Genomic DNA, 23,675 nt, shown 5'->3' with positions numbered 1-23,675 from the left:
TCATTTTGGGCACATGGCAACAGACATAAAAACATTTAAACATGATTCTTATAGTACAAATGTGGTGTGGATGTTAACATTCTGGATATAGAAGGTGGCATTAACTGTGAGTTCTTGTGATGCACAAAGCATCACATGCCAGAAATGTTTCACCCTGCTTATTTTTGTTCTTCAGTACAAGGGTACTCAAATCAAGGTTCTTGAATGACTTGTTTTTTAAAAATAGTCATAGGTCTTCCATAGACACATGCTACCCACCCCCCCAAAAAAAACAAAAAACAAAACCTGTCTACTTTCTCCAGAAGTAATAAAGATAATAAAGCAAGCATCACATACTGTAGCTATTTATTTAAGAGCAGGGGTAATTTATAGAGCTGATAATCTTTTCTATTTCTGGTCCAGTGGATTGCTTCTGACAAAATGTTTTTTTAAAGTTACATATGTATGCAACATTTTCAGAATATACTTCTTTTGTAAGGTATTCTTTCAATCATCATCTTTATTGTTTATTACACACTTTTCCAGCCAGGGAGTTCAGAGCGAGTTACAGAGTTGGATTTACACTGGTACAACATAGTAGATTATATAGTTTAATACTATAAAAGTAATACTAGGATAGATGTCATGGGAGCATTCAATGAGTGTCTGCTGTACAAGAGTTGAGGTAATCAGAGAAGTAGGGCGTAAAGAACAGCAGATTTGGTTAAGTAAGGAATAATAATAGCTACAGGTTACTCATTCAAATACCATGCACATTTTCTAATAGTGTATAGCTAACTTGTACATAATAGACATGGTATCATAGGCTTTTCTTTGGTGTGCCAGGGATTGTAGGAAAATCCCATTGGACTGGGGAGGTAGTTATTATCACGTATGGGTGATTGCACAGGGGTTTAGAAATTCTGCCCTGAATTTAGCACAATTCAAGCTGCTCATGTGTGTCATAAGAGTTGTTTGAGAGCCATGGTTAGAGAGTAGTGTAGGTTTAGTAGTAGGAACGTGTATTTGGATAATCTAAATGCCAAATTTGATACAAATGAGTTGACCTTTGGTTTGGTTGGGTTATCTAAATCGAATGGATGCAATCTTCCAAAAAATTGGAATCCTTTTTATTTCCTTTGGTCAGTTCCATTAAAATCTATGGGAGAAGTAAAACTAAATAAAGCAGAGCAAGTTGGAGATTGGACAAGGAAGGAGCAGGACCAAACATATTTTATCACTTTTTCAATCAGCCTATCCCAGCTGGCCAATGCATGGATTGAGTTCATAATTTTTTTTAGGTGGAAGTGAAACCACAAGTACCTTCAGCAACCAATGGCTATTTCATTGTATCCCAGAGCAGGGCCGGTGGAAGCACTAGGCGAACGGGTCGTATGACATACTGAGGGCAAAGGTAGCGCCGGCGCCATTTTGAATATTGGCAATACGGCCCGAGTGCAGGAGGTCGCTCCCGGACCCCCGCTGGACTTTTGGCAAGTCTTGTGGGGGTCAGGAGGCCCCCCCAAGCTGGCCCCCCAAGCTGGCCAAAAGTCCCTGGGGGTCCAGCGGGAGTCCGGGAGCAATCTCCTGCACTCGTGACGTTGGGTGACAGGAACCAAAATGGCGCCGGCGCTACCTTTGCCCTGTCATATGGTAAGGGCAAAGGGCCACCGGCGCCATTTCTATTAACGCAGCCGTGGCCCGAGAGTGGGAGATCATGCTGGGACCCCCCCACTGGACCCCAGGTAATTTAAAACATTTTGGGGGGGTTCGGGAGGGTGGGGGATTTGTTTTAAAGGGTCGGGGTGGGTTTTAGGGTTGTTTTGGTGTGCCAGTTTTCCCGCCGATTTACGATTTGACGATTTTTTAACAAAAAAAACCATGACGATCAGATTTTCCTCCCCCCCTCAGCCAATATCGATTGTTAAGACGATCGATCACACGATTCACATCCCTAATTTATATGTCTTGATTTTATTGTTTGATGTTTCATGAGGATTGGTGACATTCTTGTTTTTCCATTTTTGCACTGTATAGAGTCTAACATGTTGCGTTTTCAGTTTAGTTTTTGTCTGCACATTTCTGTTTATACTTTATGGTAGCTTTATTCTGTATTTGGTGAGGGTTTGTGTTCTGCGTGTGAGACTGAGATGAAGCATGTGGTTTCTTTGTAGGGATCTGTAGTAGCTTGGCCTGTTCTGTTTTCCTGATAGGAGGTGTATTGATATTTTAGATTCTGGTGTAATATTTGTGGTATTCCTTTTCATAGGTTGGTTTGTTATTGTTTTGAGTGTTAGTAGATAGTAGTGTGTTGATACGGGAGGACCATGCCCACATGAAACATGTTACAATAGGTCTAATGCTGTATGAATTCCAAGTTGCAGAGTTTTCTTGTTGGTATCCCAACAGCACATGTAACTATCATAGTAACGAGTATATTATTTTTACCTCAGAATGTTTTCTTTCATGTAAAATCTGTTCTTATAAATGCATAATTTAAAATTTTGTATGGGGAGGTGAGGGGAGGGGGTGCCAAGCTGTATGGTTTGCTTAAGGAGTCTAATACCCTTGCACTAGCCCTGTCCCAGAGAAATATAAAAATGTTGAAGCCCCTTGTTTCAAACTTCCAAAGATTAGAAAAAGAGCTTTACAGTAGATTTAGAGGAGAAAACAAGCAGACCAATGAAATACCGTGCGCTTAGGTTAGCCAACAGGTAAACGCACATCCATAACCCCTGATGCAATAAGGGGATCAGCGCATACAAACCAGGCATAGCTAATAGAGCTCATCATATGTAAATGCCATGTTGATGAGGTTATTAGCTATTACCTTCAATGTAAAAAATAACCATGCACCTAATGCACACATTTTAACCCTCAACAATTAATGCCAGTCCCAGAGCTGGTGTTAAGTTTTGAGGAGTCCCAAAAATTGAACTAAAAAGCAGAAAATACTGCTTTTCTGTGGTTCCTCCAACTTAATATCAACTGTGAAAAAAAAATGGCTTCACAGCGGACAGGTTAGGAAAACGGATGCTCAATTTACTTCCAAACCCATGTACAGCTGCTTCTCCTGGGAGCCCAATGCTGAGAAAGCACTAGGGATGCCCAATTTCCCCTAGTGCCTCCTTTTTAACGCAGCGGCTCATTTGCCTATTGCATTGTGTGCCTGGGAGAGGTGGATGGGTGCGCATTAGGAAAGTGGGCGCACAATCATGAGTGTCCATTTTTCTTGCGCAGATGTTGCATTAGCCTGAAGGTGTGCTCTTATAATCACTGTCAATGTATCCTAGCTGTGTTGCTAGCAGCAGAAGAAATTCTCTTTGTTAGAGGGTTACAGTATAATTGTCAGCAGGAAGAATGCAATTCTATTTTACAACAGAAAGGCAGCATGTGTCAGTTTCTGTAAGAAACATACAGAGAGAGAGATTGATTTTGTCTTGCAGCGGGTGCACAGTGAATAGTGACTGTGACAGAGGATAGTTTGCTTTGTGTAACTGGGATACTGACATTGTACTAATTTGTTCTTAAAGGTGAATTTTAAAAGCCGGCTGTGTACCAAAATCAGGCTTGCATTTAGCACATACGTGTGTCCAGCTGATTTTATAAGCTACTCACATGTATGCAGAAGTACCAATGCGTGAGTATCTTGCATTGGGAAAAAGGGGGCTGGATGTGGGAGGGCATGGGTATTCAAGGATGGGGCCAAGAGATATGCACACAAGTAGCTACAAGCCTGAGCGCGCACCCAGGTATAGTTGAACACAAATTTACTTCTGCTTTGGAGGAGGTGTATGTCTTTATCAAATTATTTCCAGGCTTTTCCGAAGTGTTTGAGGGGTCTGGATTAACTGGGAGGAATACAGGCTAAAGAACCAGAGAGGGGTTTGGAGGACCTAGTTCTAGACTGTGGAAATTGGTGGATGAACTAGTGAAACTGGTCATGGATTGGAAGTGCTTCTGTTATAATATTCCCTTACTTGCGCATCCCAAAACTGACTTATGCTGCTATGTGCACACAAGCTTAAAATTAGGAGAACACATACACACATCAGGACAATTTTATAAGATGTGCATGTAAGTGCATGCAGAATATAAAATTGCCATGTATCTGGCTGCATGCCCATATACACATGTATGTGTGCACCTGTGCAGCCGTTTGAAAACTACTGTCCCTGTGTACATAGTCAGCAAGCATGCTGTCATATCCTTCACTCTATGCCGTTGGATATTATTCATGCCAGTCTTATTCCTGCCATAACCCTCATTCTATACCTTGGGGTCTTCATACTACAGTGCTTGCTGCCACACACCTGACTCTATGCCTTAAGGTGTTGATGCCAATGCTGGTGCCCTTTGTCCTTCTTTTAATGCCGTTGGGTGTTCATGCCACATTTGTGTTCTGCTCCCTCTGCTACTGATGCCTTCCAGCAAGTTTCATAAATCTTGGATGGAAAACCCCAAAATTAGAATCAAAAATAGGATGCATTGCTTCCCAAATTGACTTGAATGGAAATGAATAAAACAAATGACCTAAACGAAATAAATGAGCTTCTGATATGAACCCAACGAATTGAACAAAACAGGAAACTGAACTGAAAATCTTAACCAAACTGAACATTTGTCCATGCACACCCCTATTTAGTAGCATATAATTTTAAGTGACAATTTAACAGTTCTGGAAACTGCCATTATTAATTTTCAGAATAAGTCCCTATGCAAGCTTTTCTACATTGCATAAACTTCCTATAAATCTATTTTTCTTATTCTCCCTTTTGAAGCCACTAATTTTTGTAAGGACTAGATTTGATGGCCACGTCCCTGGGCACAAGCACATAGATTACTTCTACTCCAGAGAAGCAGTAAGTATTAAAAAAAAAAATAAAAATTTAGGGATAGTTAGGGTAGGTTTAGAGGGTGGGGAGGAGGGGAGTTATCTCTACCTATTTGAAACTAGGTAGAGATAACTCACTACTGGTAATTGATGCAATGTCAATGAATCTGTTTTGAGCTTAAAATCAGTAATGTGACGATGAGATTTCTTCCTGCTGACACTAATGCACTATTAAGGATATATTCTAAAACAACAGAAAAAAACAAGAGTATGGGAAAGTTTAAACACTGTGCAAAGAAAACATTTCTTAAAGTCACAAAAGTCACAGTTATATGATGCAATTTATCAAAAACTGTATTTCTCATAACCTATCATAAGAAGTAGGTCCCCTAACACCTTACGTGTTTCTCTGGATGGCTGCATCAGGAAGGACATCTGAAGGAAACATCCTTTATACTACACTGCAAGGGATGCTTACCCCACTACAAGAATCAGCATCAGGAAAGGCAGAGCAAAGCAGACGTCAACCTCTGAACCTGATCTCCTGGCCCCTTTCCCACCTGATGCCATAGGGATATTACAACAGGACCACTATGGGGTCGATTTTAAAAGGAGCGCGCGCGCGTCCATGTTCTCACGGCTCCCGGTGAGCGCACATTTATGTGCCAATTTTATAACAGGAGCCGGCACCTGTGACTCGCGCATGTGGAGGGAAGAGAATTTTACAAACCAACGAGCAGCAACACAATCGGGCCTCCAATTAAGGAGCGGACTGGGAGGGAACTTTCCTATACCTAAACTCAATCCTTCCTCCCCTCTTCCCTTCTCCTCCCCGCCCTCTAAACCTACCCTAACTATCCCTAATTTTTTTTTTTATTTTTAATACTTACTGCTTCTCTGGAGTAGAAGTAATCTATGTGTGCTGGCCGGCTGCTGGCGTGTGCTTCCCCGGGGACGTAAGATACGCGCGTAACCCCCGAAAAGCTGCCCCTTCCACCCCTGCATGCGCTGAGCCTAGGGGGGGGGGGTGTCGGGGGCGTGTTGCAGCCGGCGCGTCATCGGGGGCATTCCGAGGGCGGGGCTGCGGGCATGGTTCCGGCCCAGGGGCGTTCCGGGGGCGTGGACGCGGCCTCCGGACCAGCCCCTGGACTGGAACATGGCGCACCTGCCTCAGGCAGGCGTAACTTTTGAAATAAAGGTGGTGGGGGGGAATTATTTAGGGCAGGGGGGCGGGTTAGGGGAAGGAAAGGGAAGGTGGGGGCGCCGGAAAGAAAGTTCCCTCTGAGGCCTCTCTGATTTCGGAGTGGCCTCGGAGGGAACGGAGGCAGGCTGCACGGCTCGGTGCGCGCAGGCTGCCGATTTTGCACAGCCTTGCATGCGTCAACCTCGGATTTTAAAAGATACACGCCGATTGCGTGAACAAACGTACGCGCACGCGCTATGTTTTAAAATGTACCCCAGTGACCTTTTAAAATCTGGGCTTATGGACCTTAGTGATGTGCAGGCCGAAAACTTTCATTTTGGTTAATTTTTCCATTTTTTATAAATTTCAGTTCAGTTAAAGGTAACTTTTAAAAGAGTTACCTACACAAAAATGAACACATGCATGTGCAAATAGCACATATTCTTGTAAGTGCTATTTTATAAACCACAAACATACACGAGCAAGTAATGGTGCATGATTAAACTGGCTCACATAAAAAAGGGGTGAGAAGGGGCAGCCAGAGGCCTCCCAGGATGGGGCCAACATTTACAAATATACAAGTCGATTTTAAAAGGCCTGCACGCGCAAATACCAGGGGTTAGGTGTGTGGCCGAGTCCTGAGTGCCAAGCACATTTAAAAAAAAGGGCCCGGCTCTGGGCGTAACTCCCGATATGCGCAGAAGTGCCGGGCCTGAAGAAAGGGGCAAGCCGGGGGATGGGGTCTGGGTAGGGGGCGGGCCGGGGAAGCGAGCACTGGCAGCTGGCCAGCACGCAGAGTTTATTTCTGCTCCGGAGGCCTTTTAAAATCTACTCCATAAGTTGCTATTTTATAACCTGCAAAAGTGATGAGTGTATAGCTGTGACCTACGTATATTTACACCTGCTACTTATTTGGTGTAAGTCAGAATAGAATTTTTTATAGCCAAATACTGACTGGGCGAGGGGTCTGGGTAAACTGGGGAAAGTTTAGGCTGAAGAACCAGGGGGGTCTTGATGACCTGGGCTAACTGGTGGACTAAGAGGTAAAACTGGTAATTCCTTCATGTGCACATTTTATAAATTTGATAATTTACATGCATAAGAGCAGACAGATGCTAAGGAAAATACATGGGTTAAATTTCCTTGTGTAAATGATTAAAACTAGGAGCACAAATATGTATTTAGTAGATGTGCTCTACTTATCCAGAGAAGTAAAATAGCTAGATAAGTCTTTAAATGCTATTTAAATTCAGCTATCGTACTTTTCCAGCTAAGTAGCACTTTTCTTTTAAATATCCGGCTATCTTACTTAGCCCGATAAATCTTAAACAGTTCTACTTAGCTGGATAAGTAGTATTTTCTTGAGACTTTTCTGTCTTTTGCTGCCACTTAGCCATATAAAGTCAAAACTTATCTGGTTATTTTTTAAATACATGCTGCATATCTTTGTTGGGTAGATTTTTGCACATTTGACATAGTGTGTGCGCATTTGCGTGCATGATATAAAATAGATATGCATGCACACGCATCCATATAGTTGCATATATGGGTGGGCATTCATATGTTTTAAAGTGATTCTCCCTATGACGGTAACTTTGAAACAGCCATGCGGGCGCACATGAGTGCGCATTTGCCAGCTTGTGCCCAGGGACGTGGCCGTTTTATAACACACACGCTTATATGCAGGCATGTTATAAAATAGACTGGACATGTGCACACGTGTGCTCAATTTTATATGAACGTATGCAAATGCCACCTCTACCACATAAGTGGGGGAATTTTATAAGTGATGTGCTGATGCCATAAGTAGTTTTCCCAGCTCATTCCCAGTTCGCTCAGTTAAGGGATAGGATTTCCAAACCTCCCCTAGTTTATTAGCTTCCTTTTCCCCCTGTTAGCCTCAATCCTTAAAACCCAGCTCAGTAGCCTAGATTATTTTATTACTTATATGCCATCCATAGCAGTAGTAAAGTTAGGCAGCAGGGGACCCCTGTGCACGTTTCTGTGCTTAAGTATTTATACACAGATTTCAATTTAAAGTCCCAGAATGCCCATGACCTGCCCATGCCCCATCCAGACCATACCCATGCCCCTTCCCACCACTTTTTTGGACTTTTTCATTTGTGCGCGAAGCAGGAGATATGCACATATATGGGTGGCTTTTAAAATCTGCTCGGCGTGCACAGGCCCGACATATTCATGTGTCTCCCGGTTTTGGTGCAATGCTGGCTTTTAAAATTCACCTTTAAGATTTTTTTCAGTTTGATTTATTTGCGGAACCAAAAAAATATCAAAGACACCCCCCCCCCCCAAAAAAAAAACAAACAAACAACAAACTGAAACAGGCCTCCTGGAGGTTAAGATACTCATCCTACCCCAAAAGAAGCCTTGAGGCCCAAGCCCAGCCCAGCTTGAGCCTTAGCAGGCCTTCTGACCCTCCTCCTTCCTGCGGCAAAATAGCTCAAGGCTCAGGACCAGATGGGGCCTAGTTGGACCCTTTTGATCCCCCCCAACCTTCCAAATCTGTTGGGTCCATGGGCTGGGAACCTTCCCAGCTCCCATTTACCCATCCATGAGGGTCCGGTGGTCCTAAAGTGCAGGAGTGATACCTACTAGCTCTCGCCCTATTTGAATCTCTCTAGAAATGGCAGTACTGGCCCTCCTGAGCAGTGCCAAAATGCTGTCACTTTGGATTATAGTCAAGAAGGCTGATGCCACCATTTTTAAAGAAGTTTAGGCAAGGCATAAATGAGTGAGCATTTCTTCTTTTAGAACCACAGAATCTTCATAGATGGGTTAAATAGCTGCTGGGGAGATTCCCGGTCCCCAAACCTTTTTAAGAAAGATACCGCAACAAAACCATTTTTTAAATCATCTCATCAAAATCAATATACCCTTTGCAGTGTATATAAAGCGTGTCTACATAAACTAAAGCCCATCAATCAACAAATGCAAAATTTCCACTAAATAGCCACTTAATTATATCCAACATTCAATAAGATCCATTTATCAACCAAGAATAATATGCTTCCTAGTTAACAAGTTGATTGTACCTCTAAATATATTCCAAAAACATTAAGACCCATTAAACAAGCATTATCAATATACCTACAAGGGTCCCCTGTTTCACCAACTAAGTGACTTCCTCAGGGGAATGTTTTATTAAATATATTAAGAAAGCAACATTATTAACCATCCTACCACATTCCCAAAGCATATAGCCAGGTAAATAATTTCCTCAGGGGAATATTGTACAGAATAAAGTAAGAAAGCTGCACTTATCAGTTATCCATAAGACCACATTCCCAAAGCATATAGGTCTTATATTATCAATTTACAGAAAAGTAAGGGTATTATAAACAAAATTATTGTATGCCAGCACTATATATCTATAAATATAAAATAATACTGCTTTCATTAGCATGCAATTTTAACTGGTCACTTCAGATAGCTTAAAGGTTTTGGACAATCGATAACATTACATGTTCAAATAACAAAGATGACACTAATAAATACATAAAAAAATCCCTAAACTTAAAGAAATGCAAAAAAAAAAAAAATCACCCTCCTCTACTCACTATAGACTGGAAGGGGTACAAATATATTGAGGGGTATAAATTATTCAAAAGCTCTGGCAGGTTAAATAAAATATAAGTTAGATGCTGTGAATGTGTAGAACCACTCTTAAATGCTCCAAATGACATCTCATGTGATATTGCCTGAACCAATCACCACAGAAGACAAAACTAAAATTGCTGAATGGAAATATACAGGAGATGCTGCAAATGTCAAAAAGCTCTCTGAAAAACAGCTAGAAATATCTCACATAATAATGCCATTGCCTATATCAATCAAAAAGCCAAGAATTATTAAATGGAATGCCTCTCAATCTCTGCATTAAGGTGACCAGGGTGCAAAGTGTGCCACTGCAAAATGAACCTCTGTTCCCGTTGTATTACCACTCATCAGATAGCATCGCCCCATTTCAAAGAAACTCAAAAAATAATAAAAACTTCAAATCATCTAAAGTGTAAAACTAAAGCCAATGCTGTACTAGCTAAGCCAGTTGTTTATGTGTGTGAACAGAACTTCCTGATCATAAACTTGAAGGTGAATTTTGAAAAAGTTATGCACATAAAAATGAGTGTATACACATGCTAATTTATAAATCTCAAACATACATGAATAAGGGGTGTTGAGAGAGAGAGAGAGAGAGAACACCTACCTGTAATGTTCTCTCAACCTAGCTTGTTGGACTCTCTACCTGGGTAACATCAAGCTAGGTGGAGAGAAATTGCCCAAATCTCATCTTGGAGTGAGTTTCCTCTCTCCGTCGGTCCTCAGATCTTCACAAGAGACCACTGTTCTGTTCGTATGTCTCACATTGAATGTCAAAGTGGCCCCTGACCCCTACACCAATACCTAACCCTCACCTCGAGTTACTAGGTGGGCCTACTATAGGGATACAAATTAGGGATGTGAATCGTTTTAGGACGATTAAAATTATCGTCCGATAATTTTAATATTGTCTTAAACCGTTATGGAACACAATACAATAGAGATTCTAACGATTTATCGTTATAAATCGTTAGAATCGTGAGCCGGCACACTAAAACCCCCTAAAACCCACCCCCGACCCTTTAAATTAAATCCCCCACCCTCCCGAACCCCCCCCCAAATGAGTTAAATAACCTGCGGGTCCAGCGGCGGTCCGGAACGGCAGCGGTCCGGAACGGGCTCCTGCTCCTGAATCTTGTTGTCTTCAGCCGGCGCCATTTTCCAAAATGGCGCCGAAAAATGGCGGCGGCCATAGACGAACACGATTGGACGGCAGGAGGTCCTTCCGGACCCCCGCTGGACTTTTGGCAAGTCTCGTGGGGGTCAGGAGGCCCCCCACAAGCTGGCCAAAAGTTCCTGGAGGTCCAGCGGGGGTCAGGGAGCGATTTCCCGCCGCGAATCGTTTTCGTACGGAAAATGGCGCCGGCCATACGCGTATGGCCGGCGCCATTTTCCGTATGGAAAATGGCGCCGGCAGGAGATCGACTGCAGGAGGTCGTTCAGCGAGGCGCCGGAACCCTCGCTGAACGACCTCCTGCAGTCGATCTCTTGCCGGCGCCATTTTCCGTACGAAAACGATTCGCGGCGGGAAATCGCTCCCTGACCCCCGCTGGACCTCCAGGAACTTTTGGCCAGCTTGTGGGGGGCCTCCTGACCCCCACAAGACTTGCCAAAAGTCCAGCGGGGGTCCGGAAGGACCTCCTGCCGTCCAATCGTGTTCGTCTATGGCCGCCGCCATTTTTCGGCACCATTTTGGAAAATGGCGCCGGCTGAAGACAACAAGATTCAGGAGCAGGAGCCCGTTCCGGACCGCTGCCGTTCCGGACCGCCGCTGGACCCGCAGGTTATTTAACTCATTTGGGGGGGGTTCGGGAGGGTGGGGGATTTAATTTAAAGGGTCGGGGGTGGGTTTTAGGGGGTTTTAATGTGCCGGTTTTGCGATTTTTAGATTTTTAGATTTTTCACGATTTTTCACGATTTTTCACGATATTTTACCCCCCCAAACGGCAACAATACGATTCCCTCCCCCTCCCAGCCGAAATCGATCGTTAAGACGATCGAGGACACGATTCACATCCCTAATACAAATACCTATCTAGGGAGAGGACACCATGGCTAGGCTCTCTTTCTTTCTCTCCCTTCCCCCCCAGAGCTTTAAATCTATTCAAACAGACCTTCCAGGAGACATTGCAAAATGTAATAAACCCTTACCACCCAGTAGCACAAGCTATCACATGGCTTAACACTATTCAAAGAGGTGTAGTTAAAATCAGCATTAAGTCTGTGCAATAGTATTTCACACACTGGCATACCCAGCCCACACCCCACCCCTAACTCCTCCTCTTTTCCAAATTTGCATTGCACCATACGATATGGTGCTATTGCATGCGTTAAAGACGTTTTCGCATGCGGTAAGGGCCTATCACATGCGTTAATGAGGCTTTTCGCATGCGATAAGCCCTTAACACATGCGAAAACGCCATAGCGCATTTTGATAAATGACCCCCTTAGACGTGTAAAAGCAACTTACCTGGGGTAAGTGCTACTTAAATTTTGCATATAAAATCTACATGCATACATTTTAAAAATAGAAAGAAAAAAAACGTGTTTACTGCAGTTCAGCGCAAAGTAGCTTTATAAATTACGACTTATCCAGATATGGCGCAAATAAAGCTATTTATCTGGATTAGAGGTATGCATCAATAAAACTTTTTTTTTTTAATTTAGCTTTTCGTGCCCTTTTTGTTTTTTCATTTTGTTTCGTTAGGTTTTTTTCATTTTTTTCATTTTTTAAATTTGTAGATTAGTGCACACTATAGTGATAATTTTCAAAGGAGTTATGTGTATAAATGTAACATACTGTCATAGCAATTTTCAAAAGCCCATTATGTGCATAAAATTCACTTACACATGTACAACCTATTGACACTGTGTAGCAATTTTCAAAAGCCCACTTACTCGGGTAAAATGCATTTCCACCTGTAAAACCCAATTTTAAGCATGTAAAAGGGGCATGGTTAGGGTAATTTTGAGATACCACAACATGAGTTAAATTTATCGCACCTGTGATATTTTCACATCACAAGCTGAGAAGTGCCCAGACGGGCCTTTTGGGCTGCTCCAGGGGGTAGAAGGAGAGAGACTGGACCTAGCACTGTTACCTAGGGCAGCTGTGGATCTAGGTTATGTTCAATAGGACTGGTGCCAGATGCACATTCCAACTTTCTTCCTAAACTGATTGGTAAATTTTTGCAGAAGTTATTGTGCCTCTGGATAGACAGACAGATGGATTAAACCAGCCCCTAAATCACAATCCCAAATTTTCTGCAGACTGTGCATCTGGGAATGGTGGAGAGTGTAGAATCCATGGATCTCAGAAGGAGGAAAGAGAACAGTGCCGCACATCCTGGGCTTGGTTCCTGGATGCCACAATTCCACAGGGGACATGGCAATTCCATGGCAAGGACTGGATTTTGTGTCCATTGCTATGACTGCGGAATTGCAGACCAGGGGCCCTGGCCTAAGTATTTTTACGTGAGTTGAAAAGTGCTAAAAAGGATATGTTTTATTAAACTGATGGCATTTTTTTGTTTTGTGCTATATATTTTCTTTCCCTAAATTTCCCTTTCTTTCTTAGTTATCATGTTCAGCTTCCTGCACTGCTTTGAATCTTACCCTTGTATAATTTTTGTTAGACTAGTATAGTTTGTCCATGGTAGGGTTTGCCTTTGTGAATCAGTTGCTTCATGTACAATTGATAAAACATTCTTATTTGAGAAAGAAAAGACATTTTTATCTGCTTCAAAACATATTTTTAAGATAGAGAGATTAAAAGACATCTATTTCTTGCTGTCAGAAGGTTTTCTTTGCAGAGTACAGATAAAATGCAGAAAGGTTATATTTAGCATGGATTAAGGTGGTGGCTGTTAGGGACTGTGGTTAAGGCTGCAGTTCAGTGCTATTATGTTGTTTTTAATTGTGGGCGTGCAGAGGGCTGACAGTTAATGGATAAGTAAAACCATCCATTCATAACAACTGTGGGTATGCCACTAGTGTCTCAGAGCAAAGAAAAGAATTTCAGTTGTTCTTGTTTGACGTGCACTAGTGCACACAGTCCTTCTCCAGGTACAGGAAAGACAAGTTTCAAACAATTTTACTAGGATAATTAGGCAGTTACCAGAGTAAAACATGCCCTCTCATCTTCAGGTAAAGGTCCCATACTATTTCATAGCCTGGGTCCTTTTAACTGTGCGACGGTGTCACAGGCCTGGGGGGCTGGCAAGCAATGGCTGAAGATTTAGTTTTGAAATACCCTCTCGTGCTTTGCAATACCAACTTTGCTGCACGGTTGGTGCAAAGTCCACAGGTATAGAAGTACCTGTTGTGCTGACTGGCTTCCAAATCTTTGAAGGAAAACTCCGCTAGGAGTTTCCCTTTCAAAATTTGTCTGCAGGCCTGCAAGCAATACAGGGAGTTTTCAATATGCACACTGTGCATCATCCGTACACTAACCCAAGTATGATATTGATGTGCTATAACTGGTGCAGTGCTTCTGTAAAATTTCCCAAACTTGGTAAACTGCATTATGATCAAAAAGTATACAATCATACCAATATGCATATTATAAATTCCACCACTGTCATTACCAATGCAATAATACATCTTGATTGCATATAGCCTGTATGCACCGGTAGGATCTGCTTCAAAAAAATGATAAAGCAATGGGATACTTTAGGTAAGTTACCCAGGTCCATCTAATGATGTTCAAAAATATCTACATAGAATTTGTTATTTTTGTGTGCTGGTCACTCCATGTGCCATACTCCAAGAAATATATTTGCACTAAAACTTGTCTTTTAGCAAGCTTAATTGAATATGCAAAGATGGCAATCTGCTATTTACTTTACGCATGTGTTTATGGAGGTAAAACGAGCTTCTGAACATTTCCTAGCCTCTGTGCAGGTAAAGGTATGTGTGCTGTTACACAGTGAACACACTTTCTGCTGCTGAGAAAAGGGATGTTCCTGGGACAGGGAGAGGTCAGTGGGGGAACTGATTGCATGTGTGTAAGTGCCTCCTTTGCCACATCTTTTTGATGGCCCTTAAATTATTTGCACAATAACTCTTTATAGTGCTGTAAAAATAAATGGTATGCTGTATTTTGATCATGCAAGATCTGCAAATTATTACAATAAAACACCACTCCCAAGAAAAGCCTTTACTGTTATGGCTGTAAAGAGGTTTGGAGATTTACTAGACACAGTCATGAAGGATAGGTTTGGGCTTAGAGAGCATATGCTATTTACTGTGTCTCTGTTACTTTACTGTTTCTCTTCCTTTGTCTCCTGGAGTGCTTGTCTTCATCTGTCTGATTGGTCCTTTTTTGTAGTTAGGGAGTGTGTGCATCTGGGTGGTATGAGGAAAGGGACAATGCTAGAGGGGGGCTTTTGGGTGCAACAGCCACCCCTAAAATTAGGCATAGCCACCTTCCCCTTGTAGACACCCTTCCTATTGGATGAGGATGTGGTATCAGAGGCAGCGAGTGGTATTGGTTACCCCATTCCACATCCAGTATATTTAACATTTGATTCGACATGATGAAAACTTGCCACCTTCTCAACCAGATCTTCAGGAATTATCCAATACTGGTTAGGCATGAGCAGGAGAAAAAAATTTGTTTTCGTTTTTGGTTTGTTTTTGGGAGGTTTTTTTTCCACGAATTTCAGTTTATGGATTGTTTGATTTGTTTTCATTCATGAGAAAAAAACAAATCAATAAAAAAAAAAGGGCGATAAAATGAAAACAAGGCCTCACTGGGTCTCTCACTCACCTGAAAAAATGCCACTTACCCAGTCTGGTGAGGATCTACCGGATTTGGCCTAAGACTAGGCCGAAGCCTCAGACTTGCATATGTCAAAGGCACAGTAGGTTGCTGCAACATCGGCCTATTCAAAGATGAGGCTTCAGCCTGACCTGGAGGCTAGGTGCTGATGCCAAGGCCTTGGCCCAGATCCAGGCTCGATGCCTCAAACCATCCCGGAGGCCGGGTCCCAATGCCAGGGCCTCAGCCTAGGCTGAGGCCTGGACACAGGTTCAATGCCCCGAACCGGCCAGGAGGCAGAGTCCTGATACCGGGACCTCATCCCGGAACCAGTCCTGATGCCGCAACAGAACCTGGAGGCTGGGTCCTGACACCAGGGCCTCAGCCCAGACCCAGACCCAGAACCAACACTAAGACCCTACCCGGAAGCCGGGTCCCGATGCCGCAACCCAACATGGAGGCCATGTCCTGTTTCCAGGGCCTAGGACCATACCCAGGCTCATTGCCGCACCCCAACCCAGAGGCCAGGTCCCAACGCCAGGGCCTAGTCCCGGACCCAGGCCTGACACTGGGGCCTTGGCCAGGAGGCATAGCTCGCCTTAAAATTCACAAGCTGCATTATATAATTGAAAGTTAGCTAGACTTCAAGAAGTCTAGCTAACTTTCCCAGGATCATTGGGACATTAACACATCTCCTGATGTTCCAAGGCTGAGGCTTTAAAGGGGCCAATGTGACCCTTGTGCTCCCCCCATGGGATATAAAATCAGTGGTGATCTATTAAGACTCCCTCTTCCAGCTCCGCTGGCCACCATTCGAGGCAACCAAAGGTACAAAAATTTAAAGAAAATGCCTCTAGGTTAGGCCCGTACCCCCATGATAAAACCCCTCCCTTTGTTAAAGCAATTACAATCTCCCCACTTTCCATCCCCCACACTCTCTAGGGGCCCCCACACCCAGTCCCCTTGGCACACATAATTAGATCCAGTGGTCTAGTACTGGAGACTGGAATGCTTCAGCGCCAACATCATAATCAAAATGGCGCCAGTTTCTTTGCCTCTGTCACATTTGGTGGTTGGAGTGGGAGAGGGTATCTCAATAGACCCCCTACCAACTTTTTCATCTATTCAGGAGCAACAGGAGCTGCATTGGCCCCTTTAAACAATGGCAGCCCCAGACTGTGGAAACACCATCATGCATTGTTTCTTGGGCTCGACTAATCTGTGGTATTTTTCCCTATGATATTTTACTATGGGGGAAAATGCCATGGGATTCATTAACTTATAGTACTTGGTACCACAGGTTTTTTAATCCAGGAATATGTTCCCCTATGGGGAAAATATAGCAGCACAGTAAATAGATCCCTTAGATTGTAAGCTCTCTGGGGACAGGGAAATACCTAATTATCTATGGTATCTGAATGTAAACCGCTTTGAAGTGGCTGATCAGTTACAAAAGGCAGAAAATAAATAGAAAATGTAAATTAAATTAGATGCCTGAGCCAGTCTACTGCCACGAGTGTTATCCCTTTGATGTTAAAAAAAATATCCAACCTAAAATTCAAAGCAAAATGATCATTTTTTAGAACTCTCAGCACACTTCATATAACTGTCCTTATATTTGAGTTACCTATGTGCTGTCTTCTTCTTCCTCCAGTTCTTCACTACTGTTTTATTGTAACTTTTTGCTTCTTTACTATGTTAATGTTTTAAGGTTATTGTACCCCAGTTTTCTGTAAACCGACATGATATGACACTGTCATGAATGCCGGTATAAAAAAAGCACCAGATAAAATAAATAAATACATTTAAAAAATGGTAAGCATTATATTTGCTTATTAGCTCGCAGAAATATTTGTTCTTTGCCCAAGTTAGAGGGCCCCCCTAAGAATCCCCATTACAGGCAAGAAAATAACATTTGTGTTTAATTGATTAAAGCCATTTGGTATACAACATTAGAGCCATAGCATTACCTTCTCAACCTGCTGGTTTGCCTCCTGCCCTTTCAGGGCCTGAGAACTATTCTTCCTGACGCAGCCACTAGCAGAGGCCCCATGTGTGGTCAACACTCATCCTCTTTGATGGGTTGATGGTAAAAGTTAGAAGTACACCTTGCCATCAGGTGAGCTTTAGAAAAACATTCTGAATACTAATTCAATCTGATCTGCCTTGAACCTCCCATCCCAAGAAAAGGCTGCCGGAGGAACAGTTAGTAGTAGTACAACAGCCCTTGGGGAAGGATCAAAGCAAACTGGATTTTATTATTATTCAGGGTGACTTTCAAAAGCTCGCCATGGCATTATGTACACAGCTGTCTGTCAGGAACCCAGCAAAACATGGATTCACAGTGATCATTTTTCTTTAAAGCAACCTAATCCTTTCCAATGATAGGGCTCAGGTAAGTTTAAAAAGAAACATTACTGACGATCAAAGACATAAAAAAAAAAAAAAAAAGAGGAGTGTTTTTATTTTAAAAAAATTCTAATCCTTTGACACCTGCTTTTCTCACACACATGGTGGAACCATAACCTACAAAATTAATATGGGAGATAGGCCAAATAGACTGACTACAGCCTTTCCTGTTTGTGCAAAGAGTTATACTTCAGCAATAAACCAGTGTTTCAGTTTCCTGTTTTTCTTTGAAGTAAATCAAATGTGTCATAAACATGTATAATATGTGCCTTCTGGTCACTTTGCTTCAATCATTCACGTTCTAGTAGTTACCAGATAATTTTGGGTGGCTCCCATCCTAACAGTTACCAAAAGAACAAACAAGACATATGTGAAAATACTTCCTAAAATAATTCTCTCATGCTGTGTTTTGATATCTGAATTCTAACTCTTCATTGTACTGCCACCCTGAGTGAGGCCAATCCCATTAGATCTTAGAAGCCTGGCTGGTAGCTGGATGGAAGACTAGCCATTGCAGAAGGCAGCAGAAAACATCTGGGGTACCTTGCCCAGAAGAAACACAGTGCCCATGATAGCCAGTGTCCATATCAGACCGGGATCATAACTCTGCCAACACTATCTGGATCTATGATTATTAGAGAATAGCCATATAGCACTTGAGTGCTGCTGGTGCAACATATATATTTAAGTATGCTAGAGATCAGTCTCTTAATAAAATGCAAATGGAAATTGACTGCATAATAAAGCCATATAAATGTTCATTTAGCTATATAGCTGCCAAATGAATTCAATTTGTGCAGCATCATTATGAACAATTAAATCACAGCATTGTTAGTAGCCTTGAAGTTTTGCAGAATGTTCCTGAATGCCTACAATCAGTCTTGGAGTTTCACTATACATTAGAACATAATTGAGAACAAATCTATGTTAATATCTGAATAGTCAAGGGATCCTTACATTAAAGAAGAAAAAGCTTTGAAAATCCTGGAGAAAAGTGAAATAATTTGCAAATTTAAAGAGTTACAGTAATAATGCAGTATACTGTATTATCACTGGGAACTCTCTTTTGTGAAAAAAGATCAAATACTGCTTTTTATTGTTTCAATAACTCCAGTGCATGCTTACTACAATCAAACAGTTGAATTTCTTTTGATGATAACAGGTTAAGTTTGGACATTTACAGTTTATTTCATAGATACTGATGGAAATTGAAATTCTCATGACTAGATCAGGGCTTTTTTTAAAAGAAAATTTGAGAATTACAATAAAACATGACTGACACCTGGCTAGACTATTTTACTCAATATTGAAATATGACAACTCATAAATGGAGAAAAATCTTCCATAGCTTACTTGCTCTCTTGCAGAATATATTGTAAATTAGAAAGAAGCAGTCATCTATGACAAAGGAAACCCAGTTTCATATCATTCTACCTAGAATTAAATCAATGGTGCAAGCTATTTTACCATAAGACTGTTTGAAACAGGGATACTGTCTCATGATAAGCACGCTGGCCCAGTCTGCTTATTGGTATTTGACTGCGCACTGGATGGTGGTACATTCAGGCACTGCTTGACTACATGCATTCTAACAACTTATAGTATACATGATTTCCAATGTGAATAATCTGAAAAACATTTATCACTCAATGCTCAAAGCATTGTCTTTTCTATAAATGCCCCAGTTCCTTTGCAGGCTATAAGAATTTTCATTAAGAATTATAATCTTTTCCCCGGATCAGTTACATTTTTCTTGGATGAAAAGAAACTCACCAATGCTCTGCTGTCCTTCAAAGGCATTAAGATATAGACTTTGTATGTTAGGCCTTTTCTTTTACAGTAATTGTTTTTTCTACTGTGTTCTTTCTATTTTTCTGATCTCTCCTTATTGATTGTGGGCAAATGGGAATATTGTGATTTTTCTTTTTCTTTTGCATAATATTAATTGCATTCCTCATTTCTTGCAAGATTATTCTTCTTAGTAAATTATAATTCTAAAACAAAAAAATAAAACAGAATTATTATCATCATTTATTTATGACATGCTTTTCTAGCCAGGGAGTTCAAAGCATGTTACAGTTAGCATTGTTACAATACAGCACAGTAATTATTGACTTGGTTGCATGATAAGATATACAATATTTGATATAGTAGCTCACAGTGGTTGGGTAACAATGTTAAGTAACATGGCCAGGATAACTCTAGAGGTTATGTACTACAGTCCATTTCTAAGTACTGCCAAGATGTGTAAGTATAAGCAGAACAGTGCAATCTGAATATAGATAGTACAGTAATGCAACCTCATGAGTTATTGAGAGATCGATATTCACCTTAGCTTATCCGGCTAAGTGATGGCAACTGAATATCTAATATTAGAAAAAACTGGCAACAATGTGAGTGTACTGTAACTTTTTGTGGAGCACTTTTTGTGGAGCACTTTATACTTCGGCTCTTACTAGCAGGCGGAACACTGGAACTCTGACTCTCATGAAAATGAATAAGATAAGTGCGAGATAAAAAATTTTTCTTAGCACTTTCCAATTTGAAAATGAGAAATGATAGAGAGTAAAAGAGTTTCTGGGACCAAAATTGTGGTTGAAAAAGCAAATAAGTTATTATAAAAAATATATAAAAAGAAGAAAATATTTAAAATCTTTTTTTAAAAATTTTTTTTTGTAAAGACAAAAATGGGAAATGAAAACAAAATGAGAAATGAATTAAACTGCTAAGAAATGCGGCAGTGTATCATGGTTTAAACAAAAAGGTGGTTACCCCATGATTGCAATTTAATTGGGCAGCCAAATTGGCGGTAGTACATAAAAGTAAAAGACGCCGGTGGGCGGAAATGTGCACTAGCCCTGGTATGAGGGTATTCTCCACATTTTAAAACCATGAATAGAATGTGACCTTTTCTTTCTATTCTACAACTGAATATCTAGCCATGTTTAGTGGTAAAATGATGGGACAAGACCATTTTTAGATACTGTATGTTAATGATAAGAGGAAGTACAAAAATGGGAAGGAATGTGTAGAGGCTGACAAGTCAAAAGCGGAAGTGCTTAATTTCTGTTCGGTGTTCAGTGGCCAAGAGTAGGACCACAGAAAATGGACATAATCAATTTTCAGAAAGGTGTGTTCTGGAGGAGCTAACTAAACCTACAGTAGACAAAACAATGGAGCTGAATGGGATACATTCAAAGATTTTAAGGGAACATAGAGAAGTTCTGGCAGCTCCGCTGGCTTACCTTTTCAATGCTTTTTTAGTGTCAGGAGTTAGTTCTGGAGGACAAGAAAAAGACAGATATGGTTCCCCTCTGCAAAAGTGGAAGTAAGAAGGAAGCTGGGAACTATAATTCACTCAGAAGAGATGGGTCATGGGATGAGGGTGAAAGGGGGTAGACTGAGAAGTAATCTAAGGAAGTGTTTGTTTATGGAAAGGGTGATGGATGTATTGAAAAGCCTCCCAATGGATATGGTGGAGGCAATGATAGTATCTGAATTCAAGAAAGCGTGGAACAAGTAAAGGGTGTTTCTGTGGAAGTAGAAGGGATTGAAGAGGATCAGTAGTTTGGAGGGGCAGACTAGATAGGCTCTATGGTCTTTTTCTTCCATCATGTTTATGTTTCTATGTTTGATTACAAATGGATTGTCCTTTGTGAAGGATAGTTTGTTGAAAGGGGTATTACAAGGAGTCCCAGATAACCATGTTAGTGGAAGATATTTTCAAAAGGATCAAATTTGTAAAGTGGTAGATAATCCATGCATGTTATCAATTCTTTCCTTGTTCAAACTATGACAAACTTGTTTCTCAAAAACAGTGTAGTTTAAATAAAATTTAGTGCATATAATATTTTCTGTGTGACATCTATACAAACTTCTATAGGTATAGTTCAATGAATGATCTAGAAGTGTGCATTGTAATAATTTAATGTATTTTAATTTTGTTTAATTTTTAGTTTATTTTTGTTTGTTTTTTTATTTTTATTTTATATGATTATATGTCATATTTTATATCATTTTTAATGCTTACTAAATTAAAATTGTGTGCACTAACTAGAAGTAGTGCATATTATTGGGAATTAGTCTGCACTATTTGAGTTAGTGCCCACTAATTATGAAAACAAATGTATTTTTCTGTTATTTCATTTATAAAATGACATGAAATGATATAGACAAATGAAAGCACATCCCTACTAATTCTTAACTCTTATCTGTTTTTTGTTGTGGGTCATAATGAAGACAATATTCAAAGTCCTTTCTGTGGGACTTTGAGGCTTAAAAATTGTGGCATGATCTTGTCTGCTTCTCTCTCAGAAAGTTGATGATTCTGGAGTGAATTCCAGAGTGGTTATGGAACTCACTGTTGCCTTTTTAGTGGATGCAGGCTGCAATTTGGTTCATACCTCGGCCATGGGAGTGGCTTCGGTGGCAGCGGCCAGGCATCAACTATGGTTGAGAAATTGTTCAGCTGATGCAGCATCCAAAGCTAATCTTATGAAAATGCCTTCTAAAGGCTCACTCTTGTTCAGGAGTGAGTTAGAGAAACTGGCCAGTAAGTGGGTCAAATCGCTAGTTCCTTGGTTGCCAGAGGATAAAAAAACAATTGCAGCACCCCTTTAATATGAGCGGTCATCTCCGGGGTTCCAAGTGGTTTCATCCCTACAGAGGGTCAACCTTTCAGAGGACTCAGCCTTTGGATAGGTCTCAGTCCTTTCGTCCCAGAGAGCCCAAGAGAGGAGTGGGCTCAGGTGGTGGAATTTCCCAAGCTTCCCAATGAAGGTTTGCCGACCCACTTTTGTGAACAAGAGATAGGGGGATGCCTCTTTCTCTTTTATCGGAAGTGGATCGAGATCACATCGGATCAGTGGGTCCTGGAGGTGATACGAGAAGGATATGTGCTGGAATTTTGCAGTATTCCTCAGGACAGGCTCATAGTGTCTCCTTGCCACTCCCCGCAGAAGACGCAGGCAGTGGAGTCTACGCTTCTAAGGTTCTTCAGGCTGAAGGCTGTGGCTCCTGTGCCCATGTCTCAAGAAAGTATGGGGTGATATTCCATTTATTTTGTTGTGCCCAAGAAGGAGGATTCCTTTTGTCCCATCCTAGATCTCAAAAGTTTCAACCGTCATTTGAAATTGACTCATTTTCGCATGGAAACCTTGTGCTCTGTGAAAATGGGCATGCATTCGGGGGAATTTCTGACCTCCCTGAATCCGTCCAAAGCCTACCTTCATTTCCCATCCATTTGAAACACCAACGTTTTCTGCGTTTTGCAGTGTGGGGATCCATTATTAGTTTTTGTTGCTGCCTTTTGGTCTAGCCACTGCCCCAAGAACGTTTTCCAAGGTTATGGTGGTAGTAGCTGTGGCGTTAAGAAGAGAAGGGATCCTGTTGCACCCATACTTGGATGACTGGCTGGTTCGAGCAAAGTCTCAGGAAGAGAGCTGCCTGGTAACACACAAGGTGACTCCTTGTTGTGGGAGCTCAGTTGTGTGTTGAACCTGACCAAGAGCAGTCTTCAGCCATCTTAGTCATTGGAGTATCTGGGGGTTCGGTTAGACAAGGGGTAGGGCAACGTATTCCTCCTGGAAGTTTGGATTCAGAAATTGATGTCTCAGGTGTGTCAGTTGGTGAACACTATATGCCCAACAGTGTAGTCCTACCTACAGGTGCCCGGTTTGATAGTGGCAACCCTGGAAGTGATGCAGGGCGCATATGCAACCTCTTCAGCACTCACTGCTGTCTCGTTAGAACCCTCTCCACTTGCCGATGGCAATCTTCACTTGAAGATGGTAACAGGAGGCTCCTCTGAGAAAGGGAGTCTCCTTGTCCTCCCCGACTTGGTTGGTACTCATAACAGATGCGAATCTCCAGAGTTGGGGAGCTCGCTATCA

General features: G+C 41.6%; 1 long non-coding RNA gene across 1 annotated transcript in view; it reads right to left on the bottom strand.

The window, feature by feature from the left end:
* The window catches only part of LOC115100384, a 202,144-nt gene that overhangs the window by 66,714 nt on the left and 111,755 nt on the right, over window positions 1-23,675 (bottom strand). Inside the window, exon 2 of the long non-coding RNA XR_003859047.1 lies at window positions 19,558-19,778. This is a non-coding gene — a long non-coding RNA (uncharacterized LOC115100384). The remainder of the gene's footprint in view (window positions 1-19,557; window positions 19,779-23,675) is intronic.

The sequence above is a fragment of the Rhinatrema bivittatum genome, chromosome 10 (assembly GCF_901001135.1).
Source record: "Rhinatrema bivittatum chromosome 10, aRhiBiv1.1, whole genome shotgun sequence".
In the NCBI taxonomy this organism is placed as follows: Eukaryota; Metazoa; Chordata; class Amphibia; order Gymnophiona; family Rhinatrematidae; genus Rhinatrema; species Rhinatrema bivittatum.
This window is presented reverse-complemented; position numbering and strand designations above follow the sequence as displayed.